General features: G+C 41.3%; 1 protein-coding gene across 1 annotated transcript in view; it reads left to right on the top strand.

Moving 5' to 3' along the window:
* Positions 1–8,552: 8,552 nt before the first annotated feature.
* Positions 8,553–14,049, top strand: part of HHLA1 (HHLA1 neighbor of OC90) — a 50,623-nt gene continuing 45,126 nt past the window's right edge. Inside the window, exon 1 of the mRNA XM_003951344.5 lies at positions 8,553–9,012. The gene's annotated coding sequence lies outside the window, so the exon portion shown is untranslated. The remainder of the gene's footprint in view (positions 9,013–14,049) is intronic.

Genomic DNA, 14,049 nt, shown 5'->3' with positions numbered 1-14,049 from the left:
TGATTAGAATTCTTGTTTTTTTTCTTCTATTCAGTTCACTTCAAGAAACATGTATTTAAGAAATATTAATTGGATATCTACCATATACCAAGCATCGGAGATGCAGTATTTTACAATTTAATGTGGTATTGGCCTTAAGATCATTTCAGTTCTGTGAGAAGCATGATGAGTGATATAATCAAGGGTTCTGTGGAAACACAAAGCATGGCACTGGCTCATATTAGAGGTATAGAAAACGCTTCGTGCAGAGCATGAGGTATGAATGGAATATTTAAGGATGACTTCACAAAGCCAAAAATGAAGAAGGAAGTAGAGAAGACAGGCCTGCCAGACATTGGGAAGAGGATGTGCAAAGAGGCATGAGACAGGCTTAGTTTAGAAATTCTGTTCAAAGCAAAGTTGCATTTTTACATTCTTGTTCTTATGGTCTCCATTGCCTCTGGCAAGCAACTCAGTGGGATTTATGCCCTGGGTAAACAGGGAGCATTCCAGGTGTAGTAAGAAGGCAGTGTGCTTGGAATGCAGAAAGCAAGAAGGAGACTGATCCAGGCAGATGAGGCCTTGAAGGTATATTAGGGCTCTTTGGAACTTTCTGTCCTTAAGTTAAGGAGATCACGCTGCAGTGAGGAAATCTCTTCCCAGATCCACGGTCTGAAACTGCACCCTCCCTTCTGACTTCTGCCTTCCATCCTGATCATGGTTCTCAGAATTCAACTTTGAAGTTTTCCTTTCAAAGAAACTATTCCTCTCGTATCTAGAGACTGACAAGATTCTCCCAGCTGCCTGGTCTCAGTTCCTCTCATTAGGAGAAAGAATCATACTGTCTTTTTTATTGGTAACTAATGCTATCGCCACAAGAACTCATGTCCTACCCTCCTGCTTCCACTCCCTACAATTCCACTCCCTCCCATGGTCCCATTTTGGGGACTTGCAGCACCGGCCAACATAGCCATCTAATCTTTGTCCTCAGAAACTATCACGGTGACTGTAAGTGCTAAAGAATGAAACAATGAGTAAATGCGCTACATTTTAGATGTGTTATCTATTGCTACACAAATATTGCCACAAACTTAGTGGTTGAAAACAATACAAATTTATTATCTCATAGTTTCTGCTGACCAGGAATCCAAGAACAGCTTAACTGGGTCCTCTGCTTTAGGGTCTTACAAGATTCAACCAAGGTGTTGGCTGGAGCTGTGGTCTTATCTGAGGCTCAACTGGGGAAGAATCCACTTCTGGTCTCATGTTAGGAACAATTTAGTTCTTTGAGGGTTGTTAGACTGAGGACATCAGTTTTTTGCTGGCTGTTGGGCAGAGATTGCTCTCAGTTCCTTGTCACATAGCCTTCTCCATAGGTCAGCTCACAACATAGCAGCTTGCTTCATCAAAATGAGCAAGGGAGAGTCTGCTGGCAAGATGAAAGTTGCAATCTTATGTAACATATCATAAAACTGACAGCCCATTACCTTTGCCATATTTTATTGATTAACAGCAATTCACAGATTTTGCCTATGCTCAAGGGGAGGGTATTACTACATAAGATATAATTGAGACCATCTTAAAACCTGTCTGCCACACTAGGTAACTAGGGCATTCTCAAAGTTAGCACGAACTTGGTATTGCCTTTAGGGACTGATGAAGCAAATATTAGAGCTCAGAAACCTCCCTCCAGCTAATAAGGGTGATTGCTTAATCTCTGGACCTAGGCTTTATCAGCCTCTCCCAAGCTCAGTTCTGTGAGACATAAGAATAATAGCTAATATTTACTGAGCACTTACATGTGCCAGACATTTTACTTAGTATTCTCTGTGAATCATCTCATGTACTCTTCACAATAAATCTTGGCACTCAGAACTATTATCATCCCTACTTTATAGATAGGGACACTGAACTATAGAGAATTTAGTCATTTGTCCAGGGTCACATAGCTAGTAAATGGCACAGCCAGGATTCAGAGCAGGAAGTCTGACTCCAGAGCATTTATTCTTAGCTACTAATCCATTAGAATCTTTTATTTTGAATAAAAGTCCTTGCTAGCTAAGCAGGGGATAAATATGTTTATATTCATTTAATTTACCTACGTTTTCTCACTCAAGTTCCTTTCCTGCATGCTTCTCCAGGGGTTATATAATGTGTGGTTGTCTCAGTTAAGATCCAGGTGGAGAAATAAGAAAGTCGTACACATACTAGGTAAGTGGAGGAGATTTTAATATAGGGTTTGCTTACAAAGATTTGGTCATAGTTTAGTTAAATCAAATTGGCATGGTACAGTCCTGCAAAGCTAGCAACAGCCCGACAAGGGCCAGAACCCAGATGGAGCTTTATGGAGAGGGCCATGTGATAGGGACTATGACCTTGGGCAATGGACACAGCAATCTGGTAGTGAACCAGCAGGGAGGGAGCTAAGGGAATAAAGACTGCAACCTCACTCTCTTTCCCTCTTCTGATCCTCTACTGGTACCTACTGTTGCCTGAACCCAACAGAAAGCCAGGGAGGAAGGAAGACTGCTACATAGCTTTAGGAAACAGAAAAGTAACTAGGATGAAATCATGGCACGAGTGAGCTCACCACCCAAGGGGCTCTGTGATAAAAAAGCAAAGCTTGGAAAAGCATGAACTTTGGGAAAGATCTGCCTTGAAAGGTATGCAGAGAAAGAGGAAAATGTAAGGAGCGTCCAAGAAACCATGATCAATGTAGATAGAAATGAAAAGAGGGTCATGGAATTAAAAGGGGGAGAAATGAAAGGGGGTGGCCATCATATAGAGTAATACCAAGATGTTGAGGTAACGCAGGATATGGATGGGAAAGAGCCCACCGAACTTATGTAATATAGGTAAAGTTGAGGAACTCTTTTAAAAGAAAGGCAAAGAGCTGCAGGAAAAATGAAGGTCCAAGTGTTGATGAAATCAATGACAAGTAAAGAGAGTTTGTTATCGGTTGCAGGAGGGAATGATAGGGGAGGCTTGAGTATATTTATAAAATTTGAGAAAAGAAGGGTTGAGAGGGAAAGAATAAAGACAAAAGAAAGAAAATAGGTAATCAATGGCATAAAGACCCAGGGGAAGAAAATAATCAAATACAAAATAAAACCCATAGCCGCAAAGACAACACAATGGGAATTGAACACCTCCTTGGTACCAGCCACTACACAGGTTTAATTAAAGTGTTTTAAAATGTTTTTATTTTATTTTATTTTTGAGACAGAGTCTCACTCTGTCACCCAGGCTGGAGTGCAGTGGTGCAACCTTGGCTCACTGCAACCTCCACCTCCTGGGTTCAAGCAATTCTCCTGCCTCAGCCTCCCAAGTAGCTGGGATTACAGGTGCAAGCAACCACACCAGGCTAATTTTTGTATTTTTAGTAGAGATGGGGTCTCACCATGTTGGCCAGGCTGGTCTCAAAGTGATCCACCTGCCTTGGCATCCCAAAGTGCTGGGATTACAGGCGTGAGCCACCATGCCCAGCCTAATTAAAGTGTTATTCAGTCACTAAAATTTTAAGTCATTGTAATTCCCATTTTATACATGGGGAAATTGAGGCTCGGAAACATAAAGAAATCTGCTCAAGGTCAAACACTAATAAGGGAAAGAGTCACAATTTGAACTTAACCAGGACCACCTACCCCTGAGTCTCAGGTTACTTCCTTTGGAGAAACTTCACTTCTCAGACCACGTGGGATGAAGAAAGAATAAGTGAATCAAAAACACTGTGAGTTGATGGGAGAGGAAATTAGTAAAGCTTATATAAGTTTTCCTCTCTCTACTGTCAGTACAATGGGAAGGAATGTTTCTTCATGTGAGAGAAAGAACCTTGAGAGGGTTACTTAACCCTTTTATGGTAAGCATCTGTAAAATGGGGAGAATTATACCTATCTTGAAAGGTCATTTTCTGGAATGATGTCAGTAGAGTACTTAGCAAAGGATCTAGGACACAGAAAATGTTCAGTGAGTGATAGCTTTTGACTCCATCCCATGCCCACACAACAAGTTGTCTTAATTTGGGTGTCCACAAAAATAGAGATGAGATGTTGAGTGTAGGTGGTTTATTCAGAAAGCATTCCCAGAAAACACAACTTAGAGAGTGGAGAGATGAAACGGGGGGAAGAAAAGTCTCTGATAGAGAAACAGAAGCACTGCCAATGAAGGTGGAGAGCTGCCAGCATGATGAGAATTATCTATGAACTGCAGGTGAACTCAGAAGTAGGGAGGAAGGACACATGCAGGATACCATCAGCATCTGGCACATAAGCCTACTTGAAAACCAGACATACATAAAAATAAACAAAAACCCATCCTGGTTGCCACAATTTACTCTGTAAATCAAAGGACAAAGATGGCTAACACTGGGCAAGCTGGAAGTGATACACTCATGGACACAATTCACTGTGGAAACATTGCCTGTAGCCTCTGAGAACCAGGGTAGACTGCTCTTCTAGAACACAACAATCTGGCTGCAAAGTCCATGTCTAGCATCACAAAGGCGTATGGACAACTTTGTGGTTATGGTAAGTGTACCCACTCTGCAACTGCATATTTCTGTCCAAATAAAACTTACCCACTTCAAGCCTCAGGTGACTGTATGACAGTGAAAAAGCCTAAAAATTTCCTTCATCTGCACAAATGCAGCAAAAGCCCATTCATAGCCTTACATCCCAGATATTCTGGGAACTTGTTCTTGTTTCTGATAATTTCAGCTTCCAACAATGAGCATGGGCATCCAGTTGACCAAGGACCCAGTGATTTCTCCTCACTGAAGACATGTAAGGCGTCTCCCCTGAGAAAAGTCCAATTGTCCCATGTCCTGTCCCCACATCAGATATGAAAATATTCCCAGCAGTTTATCTTCTGGTTCTGGGTAGGTCTGCCTCAGGCCAGTGCAGGGCAAGGGAGTTAGCAGAAGGAAGAGCAATGACAGAGGAGATTTGAGAAGTATCAGGGGTCAGGCCATGAAGGCCCTCATGGGCCATTATGAGGTTATTTGTTTTTACTTTGAATCAAGAAGGAAGTCATTGCAAAGCTTTGAGTAGAGAGATAGCAAGATCTGATTTATGTTAAAAAGAGTTTCTCTGGCTGCTGTATTGAGAATACACTGAAGGAGGCAAGAGCAGAGAACAAGAGATTAGTTAGGAGCAATACTGCATTTGCAGTAATTGGTTCAATGAGAGTCAAGAGAGGCTTGGACCCAAGTGAGAGCAGTGGAGGAAGTGAGAAATGTTAGAAATCTGGATACATTTTAAGAGCAGAGATGACAAAATTTACTGATGGAGTAAATGTGAGATATGAGAGGAGAATAGGATTATTGCAAAGTTTTTTGAGTACCATAATGAGGGAGGGTATCATGGAGATAGGGTAGATTGGGGAAGAGTCAGGTTTTGCAAGCAGAACATGAGTTTGGTTTTTTATGCATTAAATTTCAAATGCATATGAAACATTTGGTGGAAATATCCAGCAGGTATTTAAGTATGGAGTTAAGGAGACTGTTCAGGGCTGAAGATATCTCTGTCTATATCTATATCCATACCCAAATTTATGCAGTCATGCACCGCATAATGATGTATCAGTCAACAAGCAACCGCATATAGGATGATGGTCCCCTAAGATTATACTGGAGCTGAAAAATTCCTATCGCTTAGTGATATTGTAGCCATCCCAGTGTCACAGTACAGTGCATTACTCATCTATTTATGGTGATCCTGGCATAAACAAACCTACTGCACTATCAGTTGGATACAAATATAGCACATACAATTGTGTACAGTACATAATAATTGATAATGATAATTAATGACTATGCTACTGGTTTATGTACTTATTATACAATACTTATTTTAGAGTGTACTCCTTCTACTTATAAAAAAAATTTACTGGCCAGGCATGGTGGCTCATGCCCGTAATCCCAGCACTTTGGGAGGACGAGGCAGTTGGATCACCTGAGGTCAGGAGTTCGAGACCAGCCTGACCAACAAGGTGAAACCCTGTCTCTACTAAAAATACAAAAAAATAACCAGGCATGGTGGCAGGTGCCTGTAGTCCCAGCTACTTGGGAGGCTGAGACAGGAGAATTGCTTGAACCTGGGACACAGAAGTTGCAGTGAGCCGAGATCACACCACTGCACTCCAGCCTGGGTGACGGAGCGAGACTCTGTCTCAAAAAAAAATAATAATAATTACTATAAAGTCTTAGATCGGTCTTTCAGGAGGTATTCTAGACAAAGGCATTGTTTTCCTAGGAGATGACAGCTCCATGTGTGTGATTGTCCCTGAAGACCTTCCAGCAAGACAAGGTGGGGAGGTGAAAGACAGTGATAGGGGTGATACTGAACTTGCGTAAACCTAGGCTAATGTGTTTGTTTGTGTCCTAGTTTTTAACAGAAAAGTTTAAAAGAAGAAAAGAAAAGTAAAAAGTAAAAAAGAAAAATTAAAAACAGGAAAAAGCTTTTAAAATGAGGATATGAAGAAAATTTTTGTACAGCCGTGCAATATGTTTGTGTTTTAAGCTAAGTTATTACAAAAGAGTCAAAAGGTTTTAAAAACATTTTGTTTATAAAGGAAAAAAACTACCGTAAGCTAAGTTTACTACTTATAGTAAGGTTAATATTTTCAATAAATTTAGCATAGCCTAAGTGTACAGTGTTTATAAAGTCTTCAGTCCTGTGCAGTAATTTTGAGGCCTTCACATTCACTCACTACTCACTCACTGACACCCAGAGCAACTTTTAGTCCTGTAAGTTCCTTTCATGATGAAGTGTTCTTCTACACAGGTGTACCATTTTTTAATCTTTTATACTGTATTTTTATTGTACCTTTTCTATGTTTAGATACACAAATGCTTACCATTGCATTACAGTTGTGTACAGTATTCAGTATAGTAATGTCTGTACAGGTTTGTAGCCTAGCAGCAATCGGCTACACCGTATAGCCTAGGCGTGTAGTAGGCTATACCATCTAGGTTTGTGTAAGCATACTCTATTGATGTTTGCATGACAAAATTGCCTAATGACACATTTCTCAGAACGTATCTCCACTATTAAGCAATGATTGACTCTTTGTATCTATCTATTCAACGACTTGTAGGTAACATTTAAAACCATGAGACAGAATGAGATCCCCAAGTGAACAAGTATAGAGAGAAAAGAGAAGACAATCAAAGACTAAGCCCTACAACATCAAGAGGCCAAGGAAATGAGAAGGAACGAGCAAAGGAGGCTGAGCAGGAGCAGCTAATGAAATAGGAGGGAAAATAGGAGACTGTGGTGTGGGGAAGCCACGTGCTGAGAGGGTCTCAAGGAGGGAGTGATTGGCTAATAGCATCAAGTGCTGTCGTGCCTAGTGAGAAGTGAAGTTAGCCATGTAAGAATCAGCATGGCCTTGACAAGAGCTGCACTGGAGGGATGCTGATGTCATGCCTGATGGGAGTGGGCTTGAGAGAGAGGAGATGGAGATGCTCTGGGGCATCAAGTAGAGACAACTCATTGAGGAGTTTTGCCATGAAGGGAAAGAGAAATGAAGGAGGAGCTGTAGGAGATGTAAGGTCAAGAGGGCTTTGATTTTGTTTAAATAGAAAGAATAACTGAAGAATAGGAAGGAGCCAGTCGTTGAGAAGCCTGGGGAAGAGGCTTCCAATAAGGAGAAGCCAGTGCAAAGTCGCTGTGGCTGTGAACAAGGGAAAAGGCCGCATGTGATATGGCTAGAGACTTAGGAAGAGGGCAACTGCAAGAGTCTTTGTAGCCAGGGTAAAGAATTGGGATATTATTCTAGGTGCTGACGAAAGCTATGGAAGGATTTTAGGCAACGTACTGACATGATCTTGATTCATGTTTTAAAAATATTTCTCTGACTATATATTGCATGATTTCAGTGACAGGAAATGTTCAGAAAATAAAAGCATATAGAGATTGAAAGTAGATTAGTGGTTTCCTTGGCCTGGTGTGGGTAGAGGGAATGGGGATTAACCATACATGGACAGGAAGAATCTTTCTGGGGTAATAGAAATGTTTTCAAATTAGAATGCAGTGACGGTTGCACTAAATTTACATTGAATTTTATACTTAAAAAGGGTGAATTATACCTTAATAAGGTTCTTTTAAAGATTACTATGGCTGATATAATGGAGACTTATTTAGGGAAGTATGAGTAGTAGCAAGGTGACAAGCGAATGGCAACTCCAGTGTCTAGATAAAAACCATCAGCTTTGAATGTGGGCCCTAGGAGCAGAAGGGGCCAAGTTCTTCTAGGCCAGGAGTTGGCAAACTTTTTCTATAAAGGGCCAGATAGTAATAAATATTCTAGCTTTGTAGGCCATATGGTCTCTGTCACAGCTACTCAGTTCTGCCGTTGTAGCCCAAATACAGCCACAGACAATACATAAATGAATGAGTGTGGCAATGTTCCAATAACATTTTATTTGTGGACACTGAAATTTGAATTTCATACAGTTTTTACATGTTATGAAATATCATTCTTCTTTAATTTTTTTCAATCATTTAAAAAATATATAACCATCCTGAGGTTGCAAGCTGTATAAAAACAAGTATCCCGCTGTAGGCACCTGCTGAAATCAACTACAGCCCCCAGCCCTTTCTTCAGAAGACTCCCGCGGGCCTGCATGCCAGGTGATGCTTGGCCCACAAACCTTTGCAACAGGAAGACAGAACTCATCACCTAGGGACTCCTGTTCTACTCCTTCAATACACGTAATTACTGTCAGAAAGGTTTTCCCATCCCATGCTGAATCAGTGCATTGTCATTCTGCTCACGGATGCTATTCAGCTCATTGCACAGGCATTTTTCTCCCTTGGAGTTGATCTTCTTTCACCACACTAAGTTTTTGCTAGGATTATTATTCCATTTTTTTCCCAAGGGGATTTAAAGCAATGTTATCAAGACTTTCCCCACCCCCACCCACTGTATCTTTCACTAAGAACTCATATAAACCCCATGGCTCTGACCTAGCTGTTAATCTTTCTAGCTGTTTAAGTTCTTTGAAGTCAATTTATCCTGCTCAGAAGATAGGTAAGTAGTATATGGTAGGTATTTTAAAACGCTTTTGGTTCCTCCTCCTCTTCAAAGCATGAAGCCAGCTAAAGAATTCATCTGCTATAATCCTGAGCTCTGGGCTCCTGGATACTGAAAGATATGAGAGCAGTTTCTATCATCCAATATCTACATTGCATTTAGCTAAGACTCCATCCCTTGATCGCTTGATCACAGTCTATTTCTTGCCGTTGTTCATTTTAAGCTATTGATTAGAATCTTAAGGCAGTCACCAGCTGGGAGGATGGTTTGTCCTCACATCTATGATAAAAGAAACATAATCTTTAATCCAAAGCCTCCAAAACATTGGAATGAGGATAAAAGAGTGCCCTAAAAAATGGCTGGCAGTGAGGCAACAGCTAAAAATTTATATTTCCTTACTCAGTGTTCAACCTGCAATGGATTTTGGCAGCAAACAGACTGGACTTCCAATCCTGGTTCTCCCAGATGCATTCCCTTGGGCCTTATGTTTGTCTGAGGCTTGGTTTCCTAAAGCTATAAAATAAGAATTATAACAAGCCATTAGTAGTGTTGCTTGAAGGACCAATGGGTTACTATATGTAAAACTCCTAGCACATCAGATGGTCAACAAATATTAGGATCTTCAATTCTTTTCTGTCATTAGGTGTTTTTTAAAAGCCAGCCCCTCACCTTTTGGTGTTCTCTCACAGCCCATGGAACCAAACTACCTAAGTTTGAAGTCCAGGGCTGCCCCTGCCAGCTTAATGACCTTGGGCAAACTGTCTAGAATCCCCAGGCTTCTGGTTTCTCTTCAAGGAGGGAGAGCTGATATCTATATGGAAGGTTACTGGCTGAACGGACCGTCGTAATGCCTCAGAACATGTGTCACTCACTGTGGCTAACCCACACCCGCTGACACTCCAGTGTGTATTTCCACCTCTCCACAGCGCACTGTAATTATGCTATATCTGATCCAGCACCTTTTGGCTGCAGAGTTCAGTGAGAAAGGCAGGTTTGCTCATCAAGCTGAACTAACCTTGGTTGATTTGGGACCCTTGTTGATTGGCGGTAACACACTGTTTAATTAAGACTCTGGAGCATTTGCCTTCACCATCCACACTCCCGGCTCCAGGGCTGCTGTGACAAAACACACAGACATATTGCAAATTAATTTCACAAGACTCTTGGTTGACTTCTTGGCCCATCAGTCATAGCAACACTTCTCAGCCCTTCTCCCGGGAATGTGACTGGATTTCTAACCCTTCCACCTCCCAAAATGCTTTGAAATGGCCATTCTGTTTGTGTTCAATATCAGGCTTTTTACTGGCACTCCAAGATGGTATTTTGAAAGCAGGTGAGTAAAACAGAACACTGTGGACAAGGGACTTTAGTATCTGAGAGACCATGGTTCAAATCCCAGTTCTCCTGCTTAGAAATCATGTGACTGGGAGCTGGGGGCTGCACGTCAGAACCCTGGGCCTTTATCTTCTGTAACTCAAAGATCAATGCCTGTCCCATGGGATGCTTGAGAAGTTGAAATAACAGACTGTGCTCAAAATGGGAGGATCAATACATTGTACTCTAGGGGATGAAACCCCTGTTTCCTGTACTCTCTTAGGTTTAGTTTATGAGGTCCTGCAAATTAAACTAACAAAAGTTAGATTACAGGAGAAAAATGTTTTTTTCATATGCTTATAGGAGTCCTCACAAAAATGAAATAGAAACCCTAAAGGGAGCTGGGCACAGTGGCTCACGCCTGCAATCCAAGCACTTTGGGAGACCGAGGCCGGTAGATCAAGACCAGGAAGTAAACCTAGGCAGTCCTCCAACGCCAGGGTCTGTGCTTGTAACAACTATGCCATGAGCGCCACAAATGCTTTTTGACTGAGTTCAAGACCAGCCTGGCCAAGATGGTGAAACCCTGCCTCTACTAAAAATACAAAAATTAGCCTGGCATGGTGGTGGGCACCTGTAATCCCAGCTACTCGGGAGGCTGAGGCAGAGAGTTGCTTGAACCCAGGAGGCGGAGGTTGCAGTATGCCGAGATCGTGCCACTGCACTCCAGCCTGGGCGACAGAGCGAGACTTCGTCTCAAAACAAACAAGCAAAAACAAACAAAAATACCCTAAAAGGGCCATCAGACTTGGGGACTTATATATCACTTTAACAAAAAGGTGACCGATTTGTGGAGAAGTGACAAGACAAAGGAAAAGAGCTTTGAGCTTCTAGAGGCAGTATAATCTGGGAAGGAAATATATGGGGAAACCAATGGATGCTAAGGTTTATTTTTGTGAGGTTTGTGTGCCCACTCAGCACCCACTTTCCATCTTCTTCTTGGCCATAAAACTCTCCCAGGGAGAGAGAATTTCTCAGAAGTGTCTGCACATAGTTAGGTAGGAGAAGCTCCAAGAAGGCTTCTTCCTGCATCTGTTGATTCTCGATGGCCTTCCACTCAAAATAATCCATGTGCCCAAAGTCGCTTATTAGGGGATAGTATATTTTGGCTGGCATATTTTGATCCCCTTCAATAAATAATTATTATTGTCCTGTCATCACATGACTTGCTTTTCTGCAAGTGTCACGGAAGAAACAAAGATTTATAAATAATTATCCAATAATAGTCATGAGAAATGTAGTGAAATAATGACAACTTAATTTTACGGTAAAATTTTGGATATCTAATTCAGTCTTTTAAAGATATAACTTTGAGGACTCACTCTATCATATGAAGAACATTATCTATCTTGCTTACTATTGGAGTACCAACATCTTTTCTTATTTTCATTATTATCACTATATTGTTGGTGCAGAAGTAATTGAGGTTTTCGCCATTACTTTAATTCTATCACTTATTTGTTATACATTTATATAGCACTTGCTCCATGCCAGACACTGTCCGCTACAGTCTACAAATGTAACATATTTTAATCCTCAGGACAGTCTTGGGTGAGGCACAGAGAGGTTTAGTAAGTTGCACAGCAGAGCCAGGAAATAAACCTAGGCAGTCCTCCAACTCCAGGGTCTGTGCTTGTAACAACTATGCCATGAGCTCCACAAATGCTTTTTGACTGAGTGAAGGTTAAGTAAGTTAGCCCAGATCACAATGGCCAACTCAAGATTCAAGTAAGATCTGTCTGACCTTAAACCCAGGCTGTCTCCCTGTCCTAGACTGTCCCAGAGTGGTCCAGACTTGCAAAGGGAAGCGTAAGGCCAGATAGTCTCAGTTTTACTGTCAGGTGAAGTCTAGCCAGTCTGAAGTGTTCCTTTATAAAACTCTCCAAACTATGGATGTTCCAAATATTGCATGAGATACACTAAGATATTATTCACTGTTATCTCAAATTCAAATGGTGTCCTGTGTTTTTTACTTGTTAAATCTGACAACCTTAATCCAAACATGTAGTTGACTTGGCCAATGACAAAGAATTAAAAAACCAGGGAGAAGTAAAAATGCATTTTTCTCCAAGAACAGTGTCAGTAGGAATTGTAGTCTTCGAGTAATAAATCTTAGCATGTCGGCCAAGCGCGGTGGCTCATGCCTGTAATCCCAGCAATTTGGGAGGCTGAGGCAGGTAGGTCACCTGAGGTCGGGAGTCGAGACCAGCCTGACCAACATGGAGAAACCCTGTCTCTACTAATAATACAAAAATTAGCCGGGCATGATGGCACATACCTGTAATCCCAGCTGCTCGGGAGGCTAAGGCATGAGAACCGTTTGAACCTGGGAGGCGGAGGTTGCAGTGAGCTGACATCGTACCACTGCACTCCAACCTGGGCAACAAGAGCGAAACTCTTCTCAAAACAATAAAAATAAAAATAAATAAATCTTAGAATGTTTACTCTTAGTAAATGGAAGAGGGTGGTTAACATAATGAAGCAAGAGTCAAAAAGAGAGAAATTTGTAGCTATTATATAAATGTAAATAATTGTTTTTCTACTATAAGTTTTTATGTTTTAATTCCATATTTCTCTGGGTATGATGCTGAGTTCTGAAATAGATACAGAAGAAGAAGGGGGAAAGAGGAGAAAAGAGAGAAAGATAAGAGAATGAGAAAGAAATTAAGATTCCTAATATCTACCATATTCCAGAGATTGTACTAAGCACCATATTTCATTCTCATTTAATCTTCACAAAAATACCTTCAAAGTAGTTATGACTCTGTCCATTCTACACACGAGGCTCAGAAAGGGGAGATAATGTTTGCACAGTGCTTGAGGTGCCAAAGGAAAGAATCCTCACTCAGCAGGAATTGCCTGCCCACTTCCACCCCCAGTCACCCTTTGCTGGAGAGAACGCTAAGTCCTGGCTTCACCAGGTGCTCACTCTGTCTCTCCCTGTCTCTCTCTCTCTCAGTGGAGAATTTAGCACAGCCAGCCTTGAGTGTGAATTAGTTGGGCATGTGTCTACATCTTCTAAGTTACTAAACAGCTCAAGGGAAGTGGCAGTGTCTACTCTGTCCCTGTGTCTCCAGCCTGAGCTTGATGCCTGGTATGGATTGTGAGCATAACGATGTGCCAGGCACTGGGTTAAATGCTCTGGATTCATTATTTTAAATCCTCACACAGACCCTGTGAGAGTTCTCTTAACTGTTTTGCAGATGAGGAAAATTGATATTCAGAGAGTAACCAGACTTATGAGAATAGGTGAATTCCACGAAAGCCCCAGCTTCTTGCTTCCTTGTAAGACCTGTCTCTTTGGGGTGGCATCTAGAACAAATGCCAGTCACATATCTATCAATAATTAAAAAGCTATTTAAATGTTTCTGGGATCTTTTAAGAAAATTCCACAAGGGCTTCCCATTCCTAATGGACAGCAGAACTTCTCAACATGCAATTTACCCTGAGGATGTTCCTTTCCTGCAACATTTTTCTCCAATCCAAGCGCACATTCTCTTGACTTTTCTTCCCGCCCAATTCACCTTCCAGATAAATCCAACCCTCTACCAATGGTAAATTTCTCCTCTTTTCAAATCGTATCTGTGCAGCCTGTATTTAAATTGTCATTACATTAATACCTACACAGAAAGACTGTACAGTTATCAAGTATGCATCAGA

Source organism: Pan troglodytes, chromosome 7 (genome assembly GCF_028858775.2).
Source record: "Pan troglodytes isolate AG18354 chromosome 7, NHGRI_mPanTro3-v2.0_pri, whole genome shotgun sequence".
NCBI lineage: Eukaryota > Metazoa > Chordata > Mammalia > Primates > Hominidae > Pan > Pan troglodytes.
Note: the sequence above shows the minus strand (reverse complement) of the source record. Positions and strands in the feature narration are given on the sequence as shown.